The 17,576-nt window shown below is 43.5% G+C and overlaps 1 pseudogene; it reads right to left on the bottom strand.

The window, feature by feature from the left end:
• Positions 1-7,422: 7,422 nt before the first annotated feature.
• LOC139022179 (protein LSM14 homolog A pseudogene) lies at positions 7,423-16,035 on the bottom strand (annotated as a pseudogene).
• Positions 16,036-17,576: the final 1,541 nt, after the last annotated feature.

Raw genomic sequence — 17,576 nt, 5'->3', positions numbered from 1 at the left:
TAGCATTTTAGAGCTCAAGGGTTAAAAATCCTCTTGTAGGAGCCACACTACATAGATAGGAATGCTAGGGAGGGGACCTGCCTGAGGCCTTGAAAGTTACATCCCTTTGGTCCTGGAAACTAGAGACATTTTATTTCAACAATGTAGTTTAAGTACTTGAATGTCACAATATATGACCAAGGTTGGGGGAAATGTTTCTTCTCCCAACTTTTATAGGGTGTGATTCTTAAATACTTTTATAATGTCCAAGGTATATATAAGGATATGTATTGTAACCATTATGGGTGTGTATTTTTTGCAAAGATTGTAGTTTATCTTGAAAAGGGAAATATTTTCATAAATTGTTTTTATTTTATAAGTACTAATAAAGTGGAAAAAAAGCACCATATTTTGGTTTTTATGACTATAGCAAATGTGCTAGCTAATATAACTTCCTTTTTCATCCATGTGCTTCAGAATTCATTTTATAAAGTAGACTGACCTCTGGCCACTCAGCTGTGATGTACTCTTCTAGTTACAAACTGTCCCTCTGAGACTGTCACATCAAATCCAGTATCTCTAAAGGCTTCTGTTCCAGTGAGGACTTCATTGTTCTAGACCAGGGGTGGGCAACCTTTTTGTGAGTGCGTGCCAAAACCAGCAAAATCTCTGACTCAAAATTCTTCTGCGTGCCAACCCTAAATTTTTGAGAACATGTTACGCCTACTTAATATCTCTTAAGGTGTACGTATGTGAAGAACCTTGAAGAAATAATAAAATTCATTTGAGCGACAAAAACAGTATATGATGATGAAAAATACATTTATTTTTTAATGTATACATGTACACTGATAGTTCGACAGAAAACTTTATGACTCCGTTTGATATTATCAGTGGGATTTTTGCTGCTGCATCACCGATGACGGAGATTTTACATCAAGTTTATATTTCGTGACCTTCAGAGATATGCACAAGCTACTACTTTCATCCGTCAGGCTACTCCTATTACGAGGCTTAACAAAATTCATCACTGAGAACAAAGATTCACAAGCGTATGTGGATGAAACCAAAACACTGGTCGGATCTAGGAAGGCAGAGAGAGTTAAGGCAGAGGCATAGAAATTGCTCTTCCCCTCTCTGGTCAATCCATGTCTATGGTCTTTAAGATAACTTGTTATGTAAAATTATTTATTTATCTAAGATGCACCTACACTTAATTTATCTGAAAAATAAAAAAGTCGATACTAAGAAAAAAAATTGTAAATGGAAGATTATAAGAGAGGGTTTCGCGTGCCAGCAAAAGTTACTGGCGTGCCATGTTTGGCACGCAGGCCAGGGGTTGCCCACCCCTGTTCTAGACCCTCCAAAGCTTGGAACAGTTTTGAATTCTGTACTTGCTTCCATAGCTAATTTATTACTAAATTGTGGAATGTGTGTCTTAAAGTGATGTGGATTCATTCTTGGCCATTTCCACTGGTACCACCTTAGTCCAAGATTTATCATTTTAGCCCTAACTGGTTTGGCTCAGTGGATGGAGCGTCGGCCTGCGGACTCAAAGGTCCCAAGTTTGATTCCGGCCAAGGGCATGTACCTTGGTTGCGGGCACATACTCAGTAGGAAATGTGCAGGAGGCAGCTGGTCGATGTTTCTCTCTCATGGATGTTTCTAACTCTCTATCCCTCTCCCTTCCTCTCTGTAAAAAATCAATAAAATATATTTTTTAAGAAAAAAGAAAGAAAGAAAAACACAGGACTAACAGCCAAATTTAAATTTCAGACGTAACTGGGTGTCCTATATTATAAAAAAACAACAACAAAAAACGATTTATCACTTCATAACTGAATCACCACAACCAGGTATCTAATTGGGTTATCCATGTCTAGACTCTCTTCCACTCAGATCCTTGTCACACTGCCATACTCATTTTCTGAAAGCCCTGCTTTCATTGTTACTCTGGTTACTGTGGTGAAACCACAATGGTGCCTTATTATACACCACACAGCATCACATCCTAATTATTCATCTGGCTCTATTCCTATTTTTGGAACTTGATTTCCCATGTCCCAACACAAATTTGATACTTGGACGAATCTTCCCACCAATTCCCACATTTGCCAAGAGATTCCTTCCTGTGTTTCTCCTGGGTTCTTTGCCTCCTCTTCTCTGCCTTCTAAAGCCTCTTAGCCTTCAATAACTCAGCTTGAGCTTTTGTTTCTTCCACTATCTGCTGCTCCTTCCACCCACACTAGTCCACCTTGGAAGAGTCCATAAAGCCCTGGATTAGGAATCTGATGATGTGAGTGGTTTTATCGATGTCCAGCTGGGCAAGTCACTTAGTATCCCTGAGCCCATTTTCCTTGTTTGGTTCATTTGTTAAATAGAGTAATGTTACCTGCCCAACCCATGTTACAGATGAGTGCCATAGAAAAGACTGTAGACAATAAAGGAGGACAGAAATGCTAAGTATGGAACTGGCTAATATTATAGAGTTGAGCAATCACTCTCTCTTCAACATGATGCCTATGCCAGGGTCCTTATTCCTGAGTAGTCTCACCAGGAACTGTAAGAACAGCCTTCCGGATTACAAACCTCATTTGGCTCTCTCCTGCTAGCACAGAATTTTATTGCTGGGCAGCTCTAATTTCCTGGCTGATCTGTAGGGCTGCCAAGCGTCATCAGCTGTTTTATGCATAGGGGTTGCCACCTTTCCAATTCTGACTTTAGCTCTAGCCCTCTGTATTACACTTGCCTCTGGTAAGGGGCATGAGCCTGATTCTCTGTGTGTTTCCCATGCACTACTTTCTGTACTCAGCATAGCTTTTCTACCCATTTATTTGTTCACCCAATAAACCTAATTGGTCTCTTGAAGGTAATCTAGTGGGAAGAGTCAGATATTCTGGATAACATGCTGACCTCTGTCTAGATGTAAGGTGTCATGTCATTATTGGGCATTAGAACTGGAATAAGCTGGACATGTGAAACCCCAAGCACTGTTGTAAGGCCCCTTTTGTCACTACATCAAATCTCATACAGCTACCATAATTATTCTGGTCCACAAAGAAAGACCCATTCAAGGGTTAGCCTCACTTTGAACACTAAGTTTGGAGCTGAACTTTGAAAACCAATTCACAAAAAGCTCATGAGCCTTGGCACTGCCCATCATCTCCTGGAAGTTGGAGATGGGGCTTTACAACAGGAGGATAAGGAGCAGCCATATGTGGTGTCAAGACAGGCAGAAAGAGTTGTAGCACAGAAGTCCAGTCCATAGAAAAATGGTCCATGGGTTTCCCAAGGTTCCCTGCCAGCTATCATCTATTAAGCCAGATTTGGAACAATACTAACAATGTTCTTCTCACTCATTTTAAAATAATTTTTTTCCACAAGAATGTTATTTATGTTAACATAAAATAGAAATGTTTTCAATAAATAAATATTTTAATTTTTAGTTTGCTTACAAATATGGTAGATATCTCTTATATAAAACCCACATAAACAGAAACTCTTTGAAGTCCTCAGTGATGCTTTAGAGCAGTGGTTCTCAACCTTGGCTGCACATTAGAATCACCTGGGAATCTTTTTAAAATCCTGATTTCTGGGCCTCATCCTCTGGAAATTCTGTTTCTTTGTTATGGGGTGAGGCCACAACATTAGTAACAAAGAAACAGAATTTCCGGAGGATGAGGCCCAGAAATCAGGATTTTAAAAAGATTCCCAGGTGATTCTAATGTGCAGCCAAGGTTGAGAACCACTGCTTTAGGAGGTAATTATTTAATAAATTAATTTATTTATTCTTCAAAAGCATTTATTCTTTTTTTAAAAAAATTATTTATTGTTGAAAGTATTACATATGTCTCCTTTATCCCCCATTGACGTCTCCCTGGCCACTCCCGCCCCCCAGCACATGCCCTTGCCCCACTACTGTCTGTGTCCATTGGTTATGCTTATATGCATGCATACAAATCCTTTGGTTGATCTCTTACCTGCCCCCCTCCCTCCCTTACTTTCTCTCTGAGGTTTGATGGTCTGTTTGATGCTTCTATATCTCTGGATCTATTTTTGTTCATCAGTTTATGCTGTTCATTATATTCTACAAATGAGTGAGATCATGTGATTTTATCTTTCTCTGACTGGCTTATTTTGCTTAGCATAATATTCTCCAGGTCCCTCCATGCTGTTGCAAATGGTAAAAGTTCCTTCTTTTTTTACAGCAGTGTAATATTCCATTGTGTAGATATACCACAGTTTTTTAATCCACTCATTTGCTGATGGGCACTTAGGCTGTTTCCAAATCTTAGCTATTATAAATTGTGCTGCTATGAACATAGGGGTGCATATGTCCCTTCTGATTGGTGTTTCTGATTTCTTGGGATATATTCCTAGAAGTGAGATTACTGGGTCAAATGGGAGTTCCATTTTTAATATTTTGAGGAAACTCCATACTGTTTTCCACAGTGGCTGCACCAGTCTGCATTCCAACAAGCAGTGTATGAGGGTTCCTTTTTCTCCACATCCTTGCCAGCACCTGTCATTTGTTGACTTGTTGATGATAGCCATTCTGACAGGTGTGAGATGTTACCTCATTGTCCTTTTGATTTGCATTTCTTGTATGATTAGTGATTTTCAGCCTGTTTTCATATGTCTCTTGGCCTTCTGTATGTCCTCTTTTGAAAAGTGTCTATTTAGGTGCTTTGCCCATTTTTTTGAGTGGTAGGAGGTAATTACTTTACATGAGGTCATTAAGATGCAGCCCTCCCTATAGAATTAGTGTCTTTATCAGAAGAGAAAGAAACCAGAGCCCTCTCTCTGTCCATGTAAAGATACAGCAAGAAGGTGGCTATCTGCAAGCCAGGCAGAGGGCCCTCACCAGGAACCAATTCTGCCAGTATCTTGATATTGGACTTCCTAGCCTCCAGACCTATAAAAATAGATATCTGTTGTTTAAGCCACCCAGTCCATGGTATTTTGTAATAGTAGCCCAAGCTGACAAAGACAATTTATAATTTTGAATTTCCTGGTGACCTTATTAAATTATGTAAAAGGAAATGTGTGGAATTAATTTTAATAACATATTTTATTTAAGTTAATATATCCAAAATATTATCATTGCAAAATGTAATCGATATGAAAATTATTAGTAAGATACTGTGCATTCTTTTTGTCACACTAAGCCTTCAAAGTCTGGAGTGGGTATTACAGTCATAGCTCTGTTTGCGTCCAACCGCAGCAGGTCCAGGGATCCCCAAAGGTGTGGACAGAGTTGGCAAAGAAGGAATGACACGGAGACAGCCTTCAGTTGATCAGCAGCCTAGTCAGGGCCTCTAGCCAGGATCTCCAGCCAAAGTTCTGGTTAGGATCTGATGTTTATTGTCTTGTTACATCTGTATTTATACCAGTTGATTTTAATCCAGTCAATTTCTATTGCAAAGGTTAGGGCGTTTCTTATCTCCATTCCAGGGAGTAAAGATTATGTAGCTTAAGCGTGATTATTTGTAGTTAAAGTGATTAACTACCCACCCGGCACTTAGTTAAGGGGTTGTATCCCCTCCCTAACCTCAGGGAAAAATCCCCACCTGGGGAAACAACCTTTCTCGGAGAGGTGACCTTGGTTAAAACACATAGTGCTAAGGGGAGCAAACATATTAAGAACAGTATGCCATATACGCCAGGTCCTTTGAAACATATGCTGTGCAGATGTTTCTTTCCTGCAGTGACTGTGTCAAGCAGCAAGGATGGACCGGCTTCCGTCAAATTCCCCCTTTTTTATTTTTTAAATGATAGCGCATGCAAATCAGTGGCCACCTCTCAGATTGGGCTGTTTAAGACTCGGAAGAAGACTGGCAAGCAATGACAGTGACCATAGCTATAAACATAGTGGATGGAGAGCACAAGGAGCCCCGTTCCTGCAGACGGTTGCCGGCCTCTTCAGTCAAGGGATTACAGCTGTCCTCAAGTTATTGGTTTGATAGTCTTTGTTGGTCTGGCTAGTGGGCAGCGTCACTGGCGATGGGCTTCCCGAAGCGTCAGCGAATTGAAGGGCTGCGTCAAAGGGTCCATCAGGGCCGTGCTTGATGGTGGTGTCAGTGTCCGAGAACGAGTAAGCTGTGCCCTCTGGGTCAGCTGATATGGAAGATGGAGGGTAGTAGAGAGAAAAAGAAGAGAAAGCAAAAGAACTACAAGGCATGGAAGTGTTTAGAAAAAAGAGGGAGAAGAAAGAGAAGAAGGCAGCATCCTGACACAGCCCTTTCCTTCATCTGCCCCTTTCCCTGTGGTCCAAGGTAGAAATGGGAAACAAGTCCTGTTGCAGTGAGAGGGCAGCTGCTGTCAGCCAGTCTCTGTCTTTACCTGGGTCCCGATCTGAGCTGGGCGTGGGAAGCGGGAAGCAGCCATGGGGGCAGGAGACCTCCCTCAGAAGGGGCGAGTGTTCAAGCCCTTCCATAATTGGGGGGGGTGAGGATCTTTGCCCCCCCTCTGTTGACCCCCAAGTTCTCTCCTGCCGGCCCCTCTGCAACTGTGCCTGTCTTAGGTCGTTCCTCCCTGAGGAATCTTACCCGTCTTTGACTAACCAGCCATCCTCCGGGGCCATGCAGGGTGATGTGAGGTTCAGTTCTGTCTCCTTGGTAGCCTATGCCCCCGTGGCCTCCACGCCCAGCAACTGCCTTGGGATCCCCTTGCCTGCTGGCAGGGCCCTGGCTTTGATCACATATCTTGGGGAACCCAGGTTTTGTCTCCAGGGAGGGCCCAGCTCACACCATTGGGCGAGAGACAGATCCATGTTACCAGTCACCATGACCTCAGCATGAACAGAGAGCTCAGGCAACAGCTGTGGGCAATTGGATTGTAAGAAGAGGGTCCCTCTTGACATGAGGGTAATAGGAGCCAATACAGGACAAAGGAGAGTCCTGGGACAGGGCTTTCTCAGCCCAGGATGTCAGGCTCTTGGCACAAGACAACTCCATGTATGGGGAATATACCAGACACTCCCAGAAAAGAGAGGTGCCCTTCCTGGAACAGTAGGGTAGGGAGATTCTAGAAAAGGCTGTGTTCAGGAGAGAAGGAGAAAGGCCAAAGAACCAGCAAACAAGTAGTTAGATTTAAAAAAGAAAGAAAGAAAAAGGAAAAGGAAAGGAGATGCAGGGCAAAGCTGGGACATATGGAAAGACAAAAAGGAGGCACATGTGATCCTCCCAATGGACAGGTTGTTCCAGCTCAGGGCTGCACATCTGCTGCAAATGGGCACTGGTCAGGTGTGCTAGGGTGAGGCGGAGACAGGGGGCGGTGAGACATAAGGTTGGACTAGATGGTCTGGAATCCACTCAGGTGAGTCTGCGTCCTGTGGAAATATACAAGCATATCCTCTCCCCCAGGTTAAAAGTACATCAGGTCCCTTCCATGTTCCTGTAAGTAAGTCTCTCTATTGACGAGGGCTTTAGGTTAATTCACCTATTTCCAAAGACTTGTTTGTAGACTATGCAGCAACTTTGTTGTCTTTCCTATATTCAAAATCTGCAAATTCCCTGCTCCCACGACCTCCTCTGAATCCACCACAAAATCCTTGAGGGGTGGTGGAGGTACAACCTCTACCATCACCACACCCTCAGCCACCAAGGAAACCAAGACCTCCTCTGCCTCTGTACCGCCCCCCCCCCCCCCCATGGCCTCGGTTTGGACGAAGTGGGATTCCAAATGTTTCAGCATTTAATCTTCTTTCTTCAGCCCAGGTTGGTCTCCATTCTCTATTATCATCACAAGAAATATTATCAAAGAAGGATTTAGTTTTGTCATAATAGCAATTAGGTCGAAGTGGATCTTCTTCATCTGCATTTCCTTCACTGTTTTCAGTATCAACACCCGAGTCTCCTTTATCTTCACCATTTATAGGCTTCTCCTGTTTCTCAAGTTTATCTTCCACTTTCAATTTAAGTTAATTATGAAACTCTCTGTCAATTTCCTCCTTGTTAAATTGTGCATTTGCACTTTCAAAGTCTTTCTCAAATTTCATAGGACCATCTCGCCGAAATACCGAATCTTCCCCTGCCACCTCGATGACTCCCACACCCTCTCCTTGGACCTGAAAGAGCACCTGGAACTATTTGTCTCTTGCTATCATTTCTGAGTTGCTCATTTTCTGGTCTTGAAACTTTGTGTATATCAGCTCGCCTGTGCTCTTGATTCTTTATTGCTTTTTGTCTGGTAGATGGTAAAGGCCTGGTCAATACAGGGCTCCTTCTCCCAACAGGCGCTGGAGCAGGTAAGTGGGCCGAGGCAGTCTCTACTGCTTGTTCCATGGTAGGGCTTTTTCTCAAAGGATCTAACTGAGGGGTTGAACAACCTTGAGATAACTGTGTTTTTACAGATCTTGTATCCTGTGTAAAGGCAGAACCAACTGCAATACTTTGGGACAGGGTACCGCTGTTTGATGTTTCTGTTCCAAAGGATGTCAAGGAGCTTCCAGCAACACCAACAGCACCAAATTGCTGCTCAACTAATGAACTTGGACTGAACTGACTGTACATCGACATCCTGCCAAAAGGTCCATAGGAACCCACTGACTGGAATGAAGAAGTAGATGAGCCTAGTGAAGACTGAACGATAGCTGGGTCCTGAGGCAAAGAACATTGTGGTTTTGGCGGCTCACAAGCAGTGAGGTCTTTAATATCACTTCCACGGTATATAATGTATTCAAAGACTTCATCTCGAGGTGGTATTGGACAATCTGTTTGTCTGTCTTCTGTACCAAAGGACCGAACTTTGGCGAGAGCTATGGTGGAGTTCTCGGTGTCGATGGTGTAGAGTATGCCCTCGTAGCGGATCTCCGCCTTGGAGATAAGGCTGATGTACGGGGTGTCCCCACTAATGGTGCCGCCACCAGCTGGAGAACCTGGTTTAGGCTTCCTTTCTAATTTAGGGAGCCTGTTTTGAATGGGAGGGCTTTTCTCCTCTCTACTGACTGGAAAGGACCAAGGGTCATGTTTATGATATTTATTCTCCTTCCGATCAGTAGGCATAGCTAAATTGCTCTTAGATTGAGCTGGAGACAATAATGATGTTTCCTCTCTAGGTGGAGCTGAGGGACTATTTAAAGTTTGAGAAAGTTCAACCGTTTCTGCCTCTGGTGCCAAGATGTCACAAATTGAATTCCAGAGGGAAAGGGTATCTGCCGGGACCTTCTCAGATCCATGGTAGCTGTAATAATTCTTTAATTGCTCTCCTACTTTAGTCCAAGTTTCTAAATTAGCAGTTCCATCCTCAGGAAGCCATTGACATACATCTTGTATAAAACTTTCTGCCTGACTGGGAGTAACCTTAACTCCTCTGCTAGCAAGCATATGTGTTAAAAGATTAATACAGAGTCTTTCTTCTTTAGACTCAGTATGACCCATCTTGTCAATCTAAGTTCTATACTAACTACCCGATTACCCTACGTATCCTCTATAGGGGGGGTCTGCAGCACCCTACGGTGCAGTCCTATCCGTCCCAAGTACGGGGAGACTTACCTAGGAGTCCCTGTTCAGGTGCCAGATGTTTGGGTCCAACCGCAGCAGGTCCAGGGGTCCCAAAGGTGTGGATGGAGTCGGCAAAGAAGGAATGACACGGAGACAGCCTTCAGTTGATCAGCAGCCTAGTCAGGGCCTCTAGCCAGGATCTCCAGCCAAAGTTCTGGTCGGGATCTCCAGCCAAGTTCTGGTTAGGATCTGATGTTTATTGTCTTGTTACATCTGTATTTATACCAGTCGATTTTAATCCTGTCAATTTCTATTGCAAAGGTTAGGGCGTTTCTTATCTCCATTCCAGGGAGTAAAGATTATGTAGCTTAAGCGTGATTGTTTGTAGTTAAAGTGATTAACTACCCACCCGGCACTTAGTTAAGGGGTTGTATCCCCTCCCTAACCTCAGGGAAAAATCCCCACCTGGGGAAACAACCTTTCTCGGAGAGGTGACCTTGGTTAAAACACATAGTGCTAAGGGGAGCAAACATATTAAGAACAGTATGCCATATACGCCAGGTCCTTTGAAACATATGCTGTGCAGATGTTTCTTTCCTGCAGTGACTGTGTCAAGCAGCAAGGATGGACTGGCTTCCGGCATAGCTCATTTAATCTGAGACAAGCTACGTTTCAGGTGCTCAGTGACCACATGTAGCTAGCAGTTACCATGTTGGACAGCCCAATTCTACAAAGTGCTGGGAGGAAAAGAGGGGTTATAATAATAACCACCATTTCTTGAGCCCTGCTATTTTCCCTTAAGAAAGACTTCCAGATGCAGAATTACTTGATCAAAGGATATTTTCTTGAATTCATATACCTATTGCCATTCTCACTTTTTAAAAGGCATAAAAGCTCTGGATAAAGGTCTCAAAGTAAATACACTCATAATCTTCTTTCCTGTACTCCAAATCCATAACAATGAGACATGATATAAAAATACGTGTTTAGCCCTAGCTGGTTTGGCTCACTGGATAGAGTGTCGGCCTGTGGACTGAAGGGTCCCTGGTTTGATTCCAGTCAAGGGCACATGCCCGGGTTGTCAATCTGGAGTGGGGGACACGTGGGAGGCAACCAATTGATGATTTTCTCTCATCGCTGATGTTTCTCTCCCTTCCTCTCCCTTCTTCTCTAAAAGCAATAAAAATGTATTTAAAGCTGAACTGGTTTGGCTCAGTGGATAGAGCGTCGGCCTGCGGACTGAAGGGTCCCAGGTTTGATTCAGGTCAAGGGCATGTACCTTGGTTGCGGGCACATCCCCACTGGGGGGCGTACAGGAGGCAGCTGATTGATCTCTCTCATTGATGTTTCTAACTCTCTATCCCTCTCCCTTCTCTGTAAAAGGTCAATAAATTTTTTTTAAAAATGTATTTAAAAAAATACATGTTTATATGCTTTTCAAAATATAAGGAGAAAATCTCAGCAGCTCAAACTAAGAGTAAAATTTAAACAATGAACAAAGTATAAAGCACAGGGACAAAAGGTAGGACTGGAGCCAGGCAAGCAGGGCTGGAGTTAAATACCTTCTGTAACAGGAACCTGAGCTGGGCTTCCTACCCAAGAACAGTGGGTGATAGAACTTCATCCATGCATCTAGAATTGTGGCAGAAATAACTACTTACTCAGGGCCACTGTCCACAGCAGAGTCCCCTTCTGGTCTGTACCAGGTGAAGTGTCACCCCAGAAATGGAGAGCTCTGAGGTGAGCTGCAAACATATGACCTGGGTTGAGTCTGGTCAACCCATGAGACCAAGGCTAAGGCAGCTAAGAAACTGCTTCACAGGTAAGAGAAGTATGCAACAAAATTCCCACACAATATGAGCTTTCCAGGAAAAGTTAAAAACCACACTTGATACAATAAAAATAGTCACAAAGGAGAGGTTTTTATCCCAAGGTGACAGAAATACAATATAAAACCAACTTAAAATAAAGCCCTGACCGGTTTGGCTCAGTGGATAGAGCGTCGGCCTGCAGACTGAAAGGTCCCAGGTTCGATTCCGGTCAAGGGCATGTACCTTGATTGCGGGCACATCCCAGTAGGGAGTGTGCAGGAAGCAGCTGAATCGATGTTTCTCTCTCATTGATGTTTCTAACTCTCTAACCCTCTCCTTCTCCCTTCCTCTCTATAAAAAAATCAATAATAAATAAATAAATAAGTAAATAAAGTTCTGTCTAAAATCTTCAAGGAAATAAAAGAAGATAACATCATTAAATCAGAAAAGAGATCATGAAACTAAAATAGAAAATTATAAAAACAACATTAGAAAATTATCAACTCCCAATGTAAAAATGAAACCATCTTTTAAAGCAGTGGTTCTCAACCTTCTGGCCCTTTAAATACAGTTTCTCATGTTGTGACCCAACCATAAAATTATTTTCGTTGCTACTTCGTAACTGTAATGTTGCTACTATTATGAATCATAATGTAAATATCTGATATGCAGGATGGTCTTAGGCGACCCCTGTGAAAGGGTCGTTCGGCCGCCAAAGGGGTCGCGACCCATAGGTTGAGAACCGCTGCTTTAAATTAAAGGAACTGTACTTCACTACACTGACAGAAGAGGGTGATATTGAACTAGGAATGTAAATTACTCTAACTCTCTGAAATAAAAAGAACCATCACAAAGCCACAGGAAGCTACACTAAGAGAGGAAAAAATGAGAATCAAAGCATCTTAGCTGGAGAAAATTCTTAGCAGAAAACAACCACCAAACACAAAATTCCAAATGGGATTAATATCTTAAAACAAATATTTGGAATATGAAAAAACACCTAAAGTTGGAAATTAAAAATTCAAGAACAGAAATGAACAAAGCTATAGATAGATGATAGATAGATGATAGATAAATTTATCAACCAATGATAGAACTCAAGAAAGAAAAAGCAAAATCATCTTAGGGATTAAAGCTAAATTATAAGTACCCAATGGAGAATAGACTTCAATGAAATTTAAACAACAATAATAACTCACCAGCCGAAACCGGTTTGGCTCAGTGGATGGAGCGTCGGCCTGCGGACTGAAAGGTCCCGGGTTCGATTCCGGTCAAGGGCATGTGCCTTGGTTGCGGGCACATCCCCAGTGGGGGGTGTGCAAGAGGCAGCTGATCGATGTTCCTCTTTCATCGATGTTTCTGACTCTCTATTCCTCTCCCTTCCTCTCTGTAAAAAATCAATAAAATATATTAAAAAAATAATAATAATAATAATAACTCACCAAACTCATAGAAAAAGAGGTCAAATTTGTGGTTAGGTGAGGGTGGGGGAGGGGTAATTGGAGGAAGGTGGTCAAAAGGTACAAACTTCCAGTTATAAGTAAGTACTAGGGATGTAATATACAACATGACTATAGCTAACACTGCTGTGTGATACATAAGGAAGCTGTTAATAGAGTAGATCCTAATAGTTCTCATCATAAGAAAATGTTTTTCTTTTTATTGTATCTATTGAAGTATGGTAGCAATCATTTCAGATTGAAACTGTAGTTTAACTCTAACCCTGTTGTTTGGCTTAACAATAGAAAAGTTACTTTGATTTTCTGAATTGTATAAATTATCCCATTCGATTGAATGACTATCCCATTGATTGTTATCTTACTGGTTTTAGAAAGCACATTCCTCTGTACCTGGGAACCAGGACAGCACAATTATCCTAAATTGTTTTAGTGGCCACAGATGGTGCATTCCAGTTGACTCAGTGGTCCTAAGACCAGGACAGTGCAATTACTCTAAATTGCCTCGATGGCTCTAGATCAGCCGTGGGCAAACTACGGCCTGCGGGCCAGATCCGGCCCATTTGAAATGATTAAAACTAAAAAAAAAAAGACCGTACCCTTTTATGTAATGATGTTTACTTTGAATTTATATTAGTTCACACAAACACTCCATCTATGCTTTTGTTCCAGCCCTCTGGTCCAGTTTAAGAACCCATTGTGGCCCTCGAGTCAAAAAGTTTGCCCACCCCTGCTCTAGATAATGACTTCCTGCCAACTCAGTGGTTCGAGACCCAAGCGCTCTAGATAATGTGTTCCTGTCAACCCAACGGTCCCACATGATGTGTTTCTGTCAACTCAGTGATCCTGAGACCCAAAACTGTAATTAACATGCTTAATTTCTGCTTCTGTAAATTGCTTTTTTGCAAACCAGGTTCCTCATTCCAAACCCTGAGATGTAATCAATACCTTTGTGATTTTTTGCCTATATAACCTTGGAGCTGCAACCATCTTACGGCTATGAGATTTGGGAATGCCCCCTCATAGTCCCGGATTGCAATAAATGTGACTCTTTAATTTGACTTCTTGAGGTGTCCTTCTGTGATTCGCGGGGTACATTACAACACTATATGAGATGATTGATGTTCACTAAATGTATTATGGTAATAATTTCACAATATATGCAACTCAAACCATCACGCTGTACACCTTAAACTTATGCATGTCGATTATCTACACTAATAAAAGAGAAACATGGTAATTAGCGTACGACCGCTACCCTTCCCATTGGCTAATCAGCATATCCTTATGCAAATTAACTGTCAGCCAAGATGGCGGCCAGCAGCCAGGCAGCTGGAAGCGAACATGAGGCTTGCTTGCTCCAGTGACTGCGGACTCCAACGTTTCCCGCCTGACTTGCCGGCCTCTGAGCTGGCAGTTTGAAACATTCTAACAAATATAGGCCGGGATCTCAGAGCTGAAGTTATACATTGTTTCGATTATAGAACCGAAACAAACCAGATACCTGCTCTCAGAGCTAGAGAGAGAGCTAAAGCTGGCCCAGAATAAAATAAATAAAAGGAGCGGTTGGGAGCTTCAATCAACAACCGCCAGCCTGAAAGCAGCCCTCAGCCCCTCATCCAGGCTGGCCAGGCACTCCAGTGGGGACCCCCACCCTGATCCAGGACACCCTTCAGGGCAAACCAGCCGGCCCCCAGGCCTCTATCTATATAGTAAAAGGGTAATATGCCTCCCAGCACCAGGATCAGCAGAGCCGCGAGGCCTCCTGGCACCGGATCAGCGTGACAGGGGGCAGCGCCCAAACCCCCTGATTGGCCCTGCTCTGTGTGTGACAGGGTAGAGCCATAACCTCCCCATCGGCCCTGCCCTGAGTGTGACAGTGGCTGCGCCCCAACCCCCTGATTGGCCCTGCTCTGTGGGTGATAGAGGGCGGTGCCCTAACTCCCCTATCGGCCCTACTCTGTGCATGACAGGGGGGAGCTCCCCAGCCCCCTGATGGGCCCTGTTCTGTGCGTGACAGGGGAGAGCTCCTCAACCCCCTGATCGGTCCTGCTCTGTGCATGACAGGGGGGAGCTCCCCAACCTCCCTGATGGTCCCTGCTCTGTGTGTGACAGGGGGCAGCGCCCCAACCCCCTGATTGGCCCTGCTCTGTGCATGACAGGGGGTGGCACCACAACCTCCCCATCGACCCTGCCTTGAGTGTGATAGGGGGCGGTGCCCCAGCCCCCCAATCAGCCATACTCTGAGCGTGACTGAGGGTGGCATCGCAACCTCCCAATCCGCCCTGCTCTGTGCATGACAGGGGGCGGCGCCCCAACTCCCCAATCGGCCCTGCTCTGAGCCTGACCAGGGGCTGCACCTAGGGATTGGGCCTGCCCTCTGCCACCCGGGAACAGGCCTAAGTCAGCAGGTCGTTATCTCCTGAGGGGTCCCAGACTGCAAGAGAGCACAGGCCGGGCTGAGGGCCCCTCCTCCATTCCCCCCCTCCCCGAGTGCACAAATTTTTGTGCACTGGGCCTCTAGTTTCTCAATAAAACTGAAAAGGAAACTTAAAAAAAAAAAGAAAGAAAGAATAGTGTTAGCATAATGATTGACACATAGAATTCATGGAAAGCTCTCAACTAGAAAGACCACTTTCATCCAAATACAGAAGGCTTCCCTGTGGTCACCAAAGAACTGTAGCAAGCAGGGAACCTACCCTGTTTCTTGCTTATTCACTCTCTTTTCCTTTCCTCTTGAGTCTCCTTTGGATAGAAAGTAGTGCGTTTTTGAACCAGGCTAATCATCATAATCTCTGGGAAAAGAGTGTTACAACAATACAGATCTAGTAAACCAAATATGCTGAGCATGGCAAGGCCTCAGAGAAGCCAGAGTCACGTCATGGGAAAGGCATTAGGGAAGAGATAGCTTTGAATGATGGCCAATGTTTGCTTGAGAAGATTGGGAAAGGTTTGAGCACTTTAGAATAATAAGTCTCTACAGGCTTAGAAGCAAGAGAAGCATGGCATGGGAGGACACTTACTGTTAGAAGGCTCCTGAAACTCAGAGACAGTGTTGTTTCTGGATCTGGTGGCAAGTTCAGGAACATTCCTCCCTAGCTCTAACACATAGTTTCAAGTTTCTGCTGCCAGACGCCCCTCTGGAAATAAGCATAGGAAACATCTTATAGGGTTTAATCATATCTCAAATGTATCAACTCAATGTACTAAATATTCATCTGTCAGAAGTTCACAGATTGGTGCTCCAGTTGGCAGGACACTGAAGTCCAAAGGCTCACATTCATGGTTTCCACCATTGGCGAAGTCCTCCTCTACAAACCCATACTCTCTTCCCTGCCGGTGCATGGAATGGGTGAGTGTTCTCCTAGATGCCAGACAATACCATGAAATTTTCTTTTCCCTCTTTGCTTTTATTCCCCCCCCCCCCCCCCCCCCCCCCCCGCCCCACACACACACACACTTTTCCAACTAGCCGTAATTCAGGACCCCAGGGTGGGATGTACCCAGGTCCCCTTTCAGATCCCTGGAAGAAGGTTGGAGGACAGAGGACAGATAAGGTGCAGCCAGCTCAAATCTTCCCAGGAAACTTGCTTTCTGTCTGGTGGTTGTCTCAGGCTGACACCCAGCATATGGCACAGAGGAACTTGCACACGTGCCGCTACCATTCCCACATGGAGAGATCACCACCTTCATCGGTCATTGCCTTCTCACAGCAGTGGAAATCCAGGTAGTTCTGCCAGCAGTTCCTGCTTTGGTTCTAGCTGGGGAAGCGGCTGTCAAAAGGGGCAGTCTGGTAGTTCTTGGTTCTGGTCTTGATGTCTTCTGCCTTGTTGCTGACTCCTAAAGTTGCCCCGAAACAGCTCCTAGTTCAATGTGACCCTCAACAAAGACGGCCTCCCCCTTTATTTTATCATTTAAGGAACAACAAAATTTGTGGGTAAGAAGAATCTAGGTACATATTTGGGGTTTCGGCAAAGTGATTTGAGGCTTATGAGGAATGTGTTGCCTCCAAGGAGTGGGAAGTTAGGATTGTCACTCGTGGCATGCACCTGGGTAGAGCAGCAGGCACATGTGGGGAACACTGGAAAATAAGGTTGGATAATTGATAGCAATTTGCCAGGGTGGAATGCTGAGAGCTACAGTTTATCTTCTCAGTCCATCTTCCTAGACCAGTGATGGCGAACCTATGACACCATTTTTTTGGTTGATTTTTCTTTGTTAAATGTCATTTAAATATATAAAATAAATATCAAAAATGTAAGTCTTTGTTTTACTATGGTTGCAAATATCAAAAAATTTATATATGTGACACGGCACCAGAGTTAAGTTAGGGTTTTTCAAAATGCTGACACGCCGAGTTCAAAAGGTTTGCCATCACTGTACCTAGACTAATTTTATTCTTGTCATTCAGGTCTCAGCTCACATATCACCTCCTTTAAAAGGCCATCTCTAAATACCCATTCTAATATCACCCTATTCCTACCCTGTCGTTCTCCATCACATTACACTATTTTATTTGGTTTAGAGTACTAATCATATATTTAAAATTATGTTAAGTATTTATCTGTTTGTTATCTTTGACCTCACTGAAATGTAAATTGCATGAGAATTGGGTCTATGTCAGTTTTGTTCATAACTATAATCTCTAGCCTTGCATTATGCGTAACATTTAGTAAGTACTCCATAAAACAGTTGTTGAATACATAAGTGAGCTTACATTTTTTTCCCATTAAGCATCATGAACAATTGTTAATCCATGCCAGAAACATAAACATAAATGCTATGATGATAGAAGCACCAATGCCACGGGGGTCCATAGCTTGCTCTCGTCCTCAGAATCCACGTAGACCATTTTATGAATCCTGAACTACATTTAAAAGCCATTG

Source organism: Myotis yumanensis, unplaced genomic scaffold, assembly GCF_028538775.1.
Source record: "Myotis yumanensis isolate MYYU_CA2020_CCGP unplaced genomic scaffold, mMyoYum1.0.hap1 SCAF_13, whole genome shotgun sequence".
Lineage (NCBI taxonomy): Eukaryota > Metazoa > Chordata > Mammalia > Chiroptera > Vespertilionidae > Myotis > Myotis yumanensis.
This window is presented reverse-complemented; position numbering and strand designations above follow the sequence as displayed.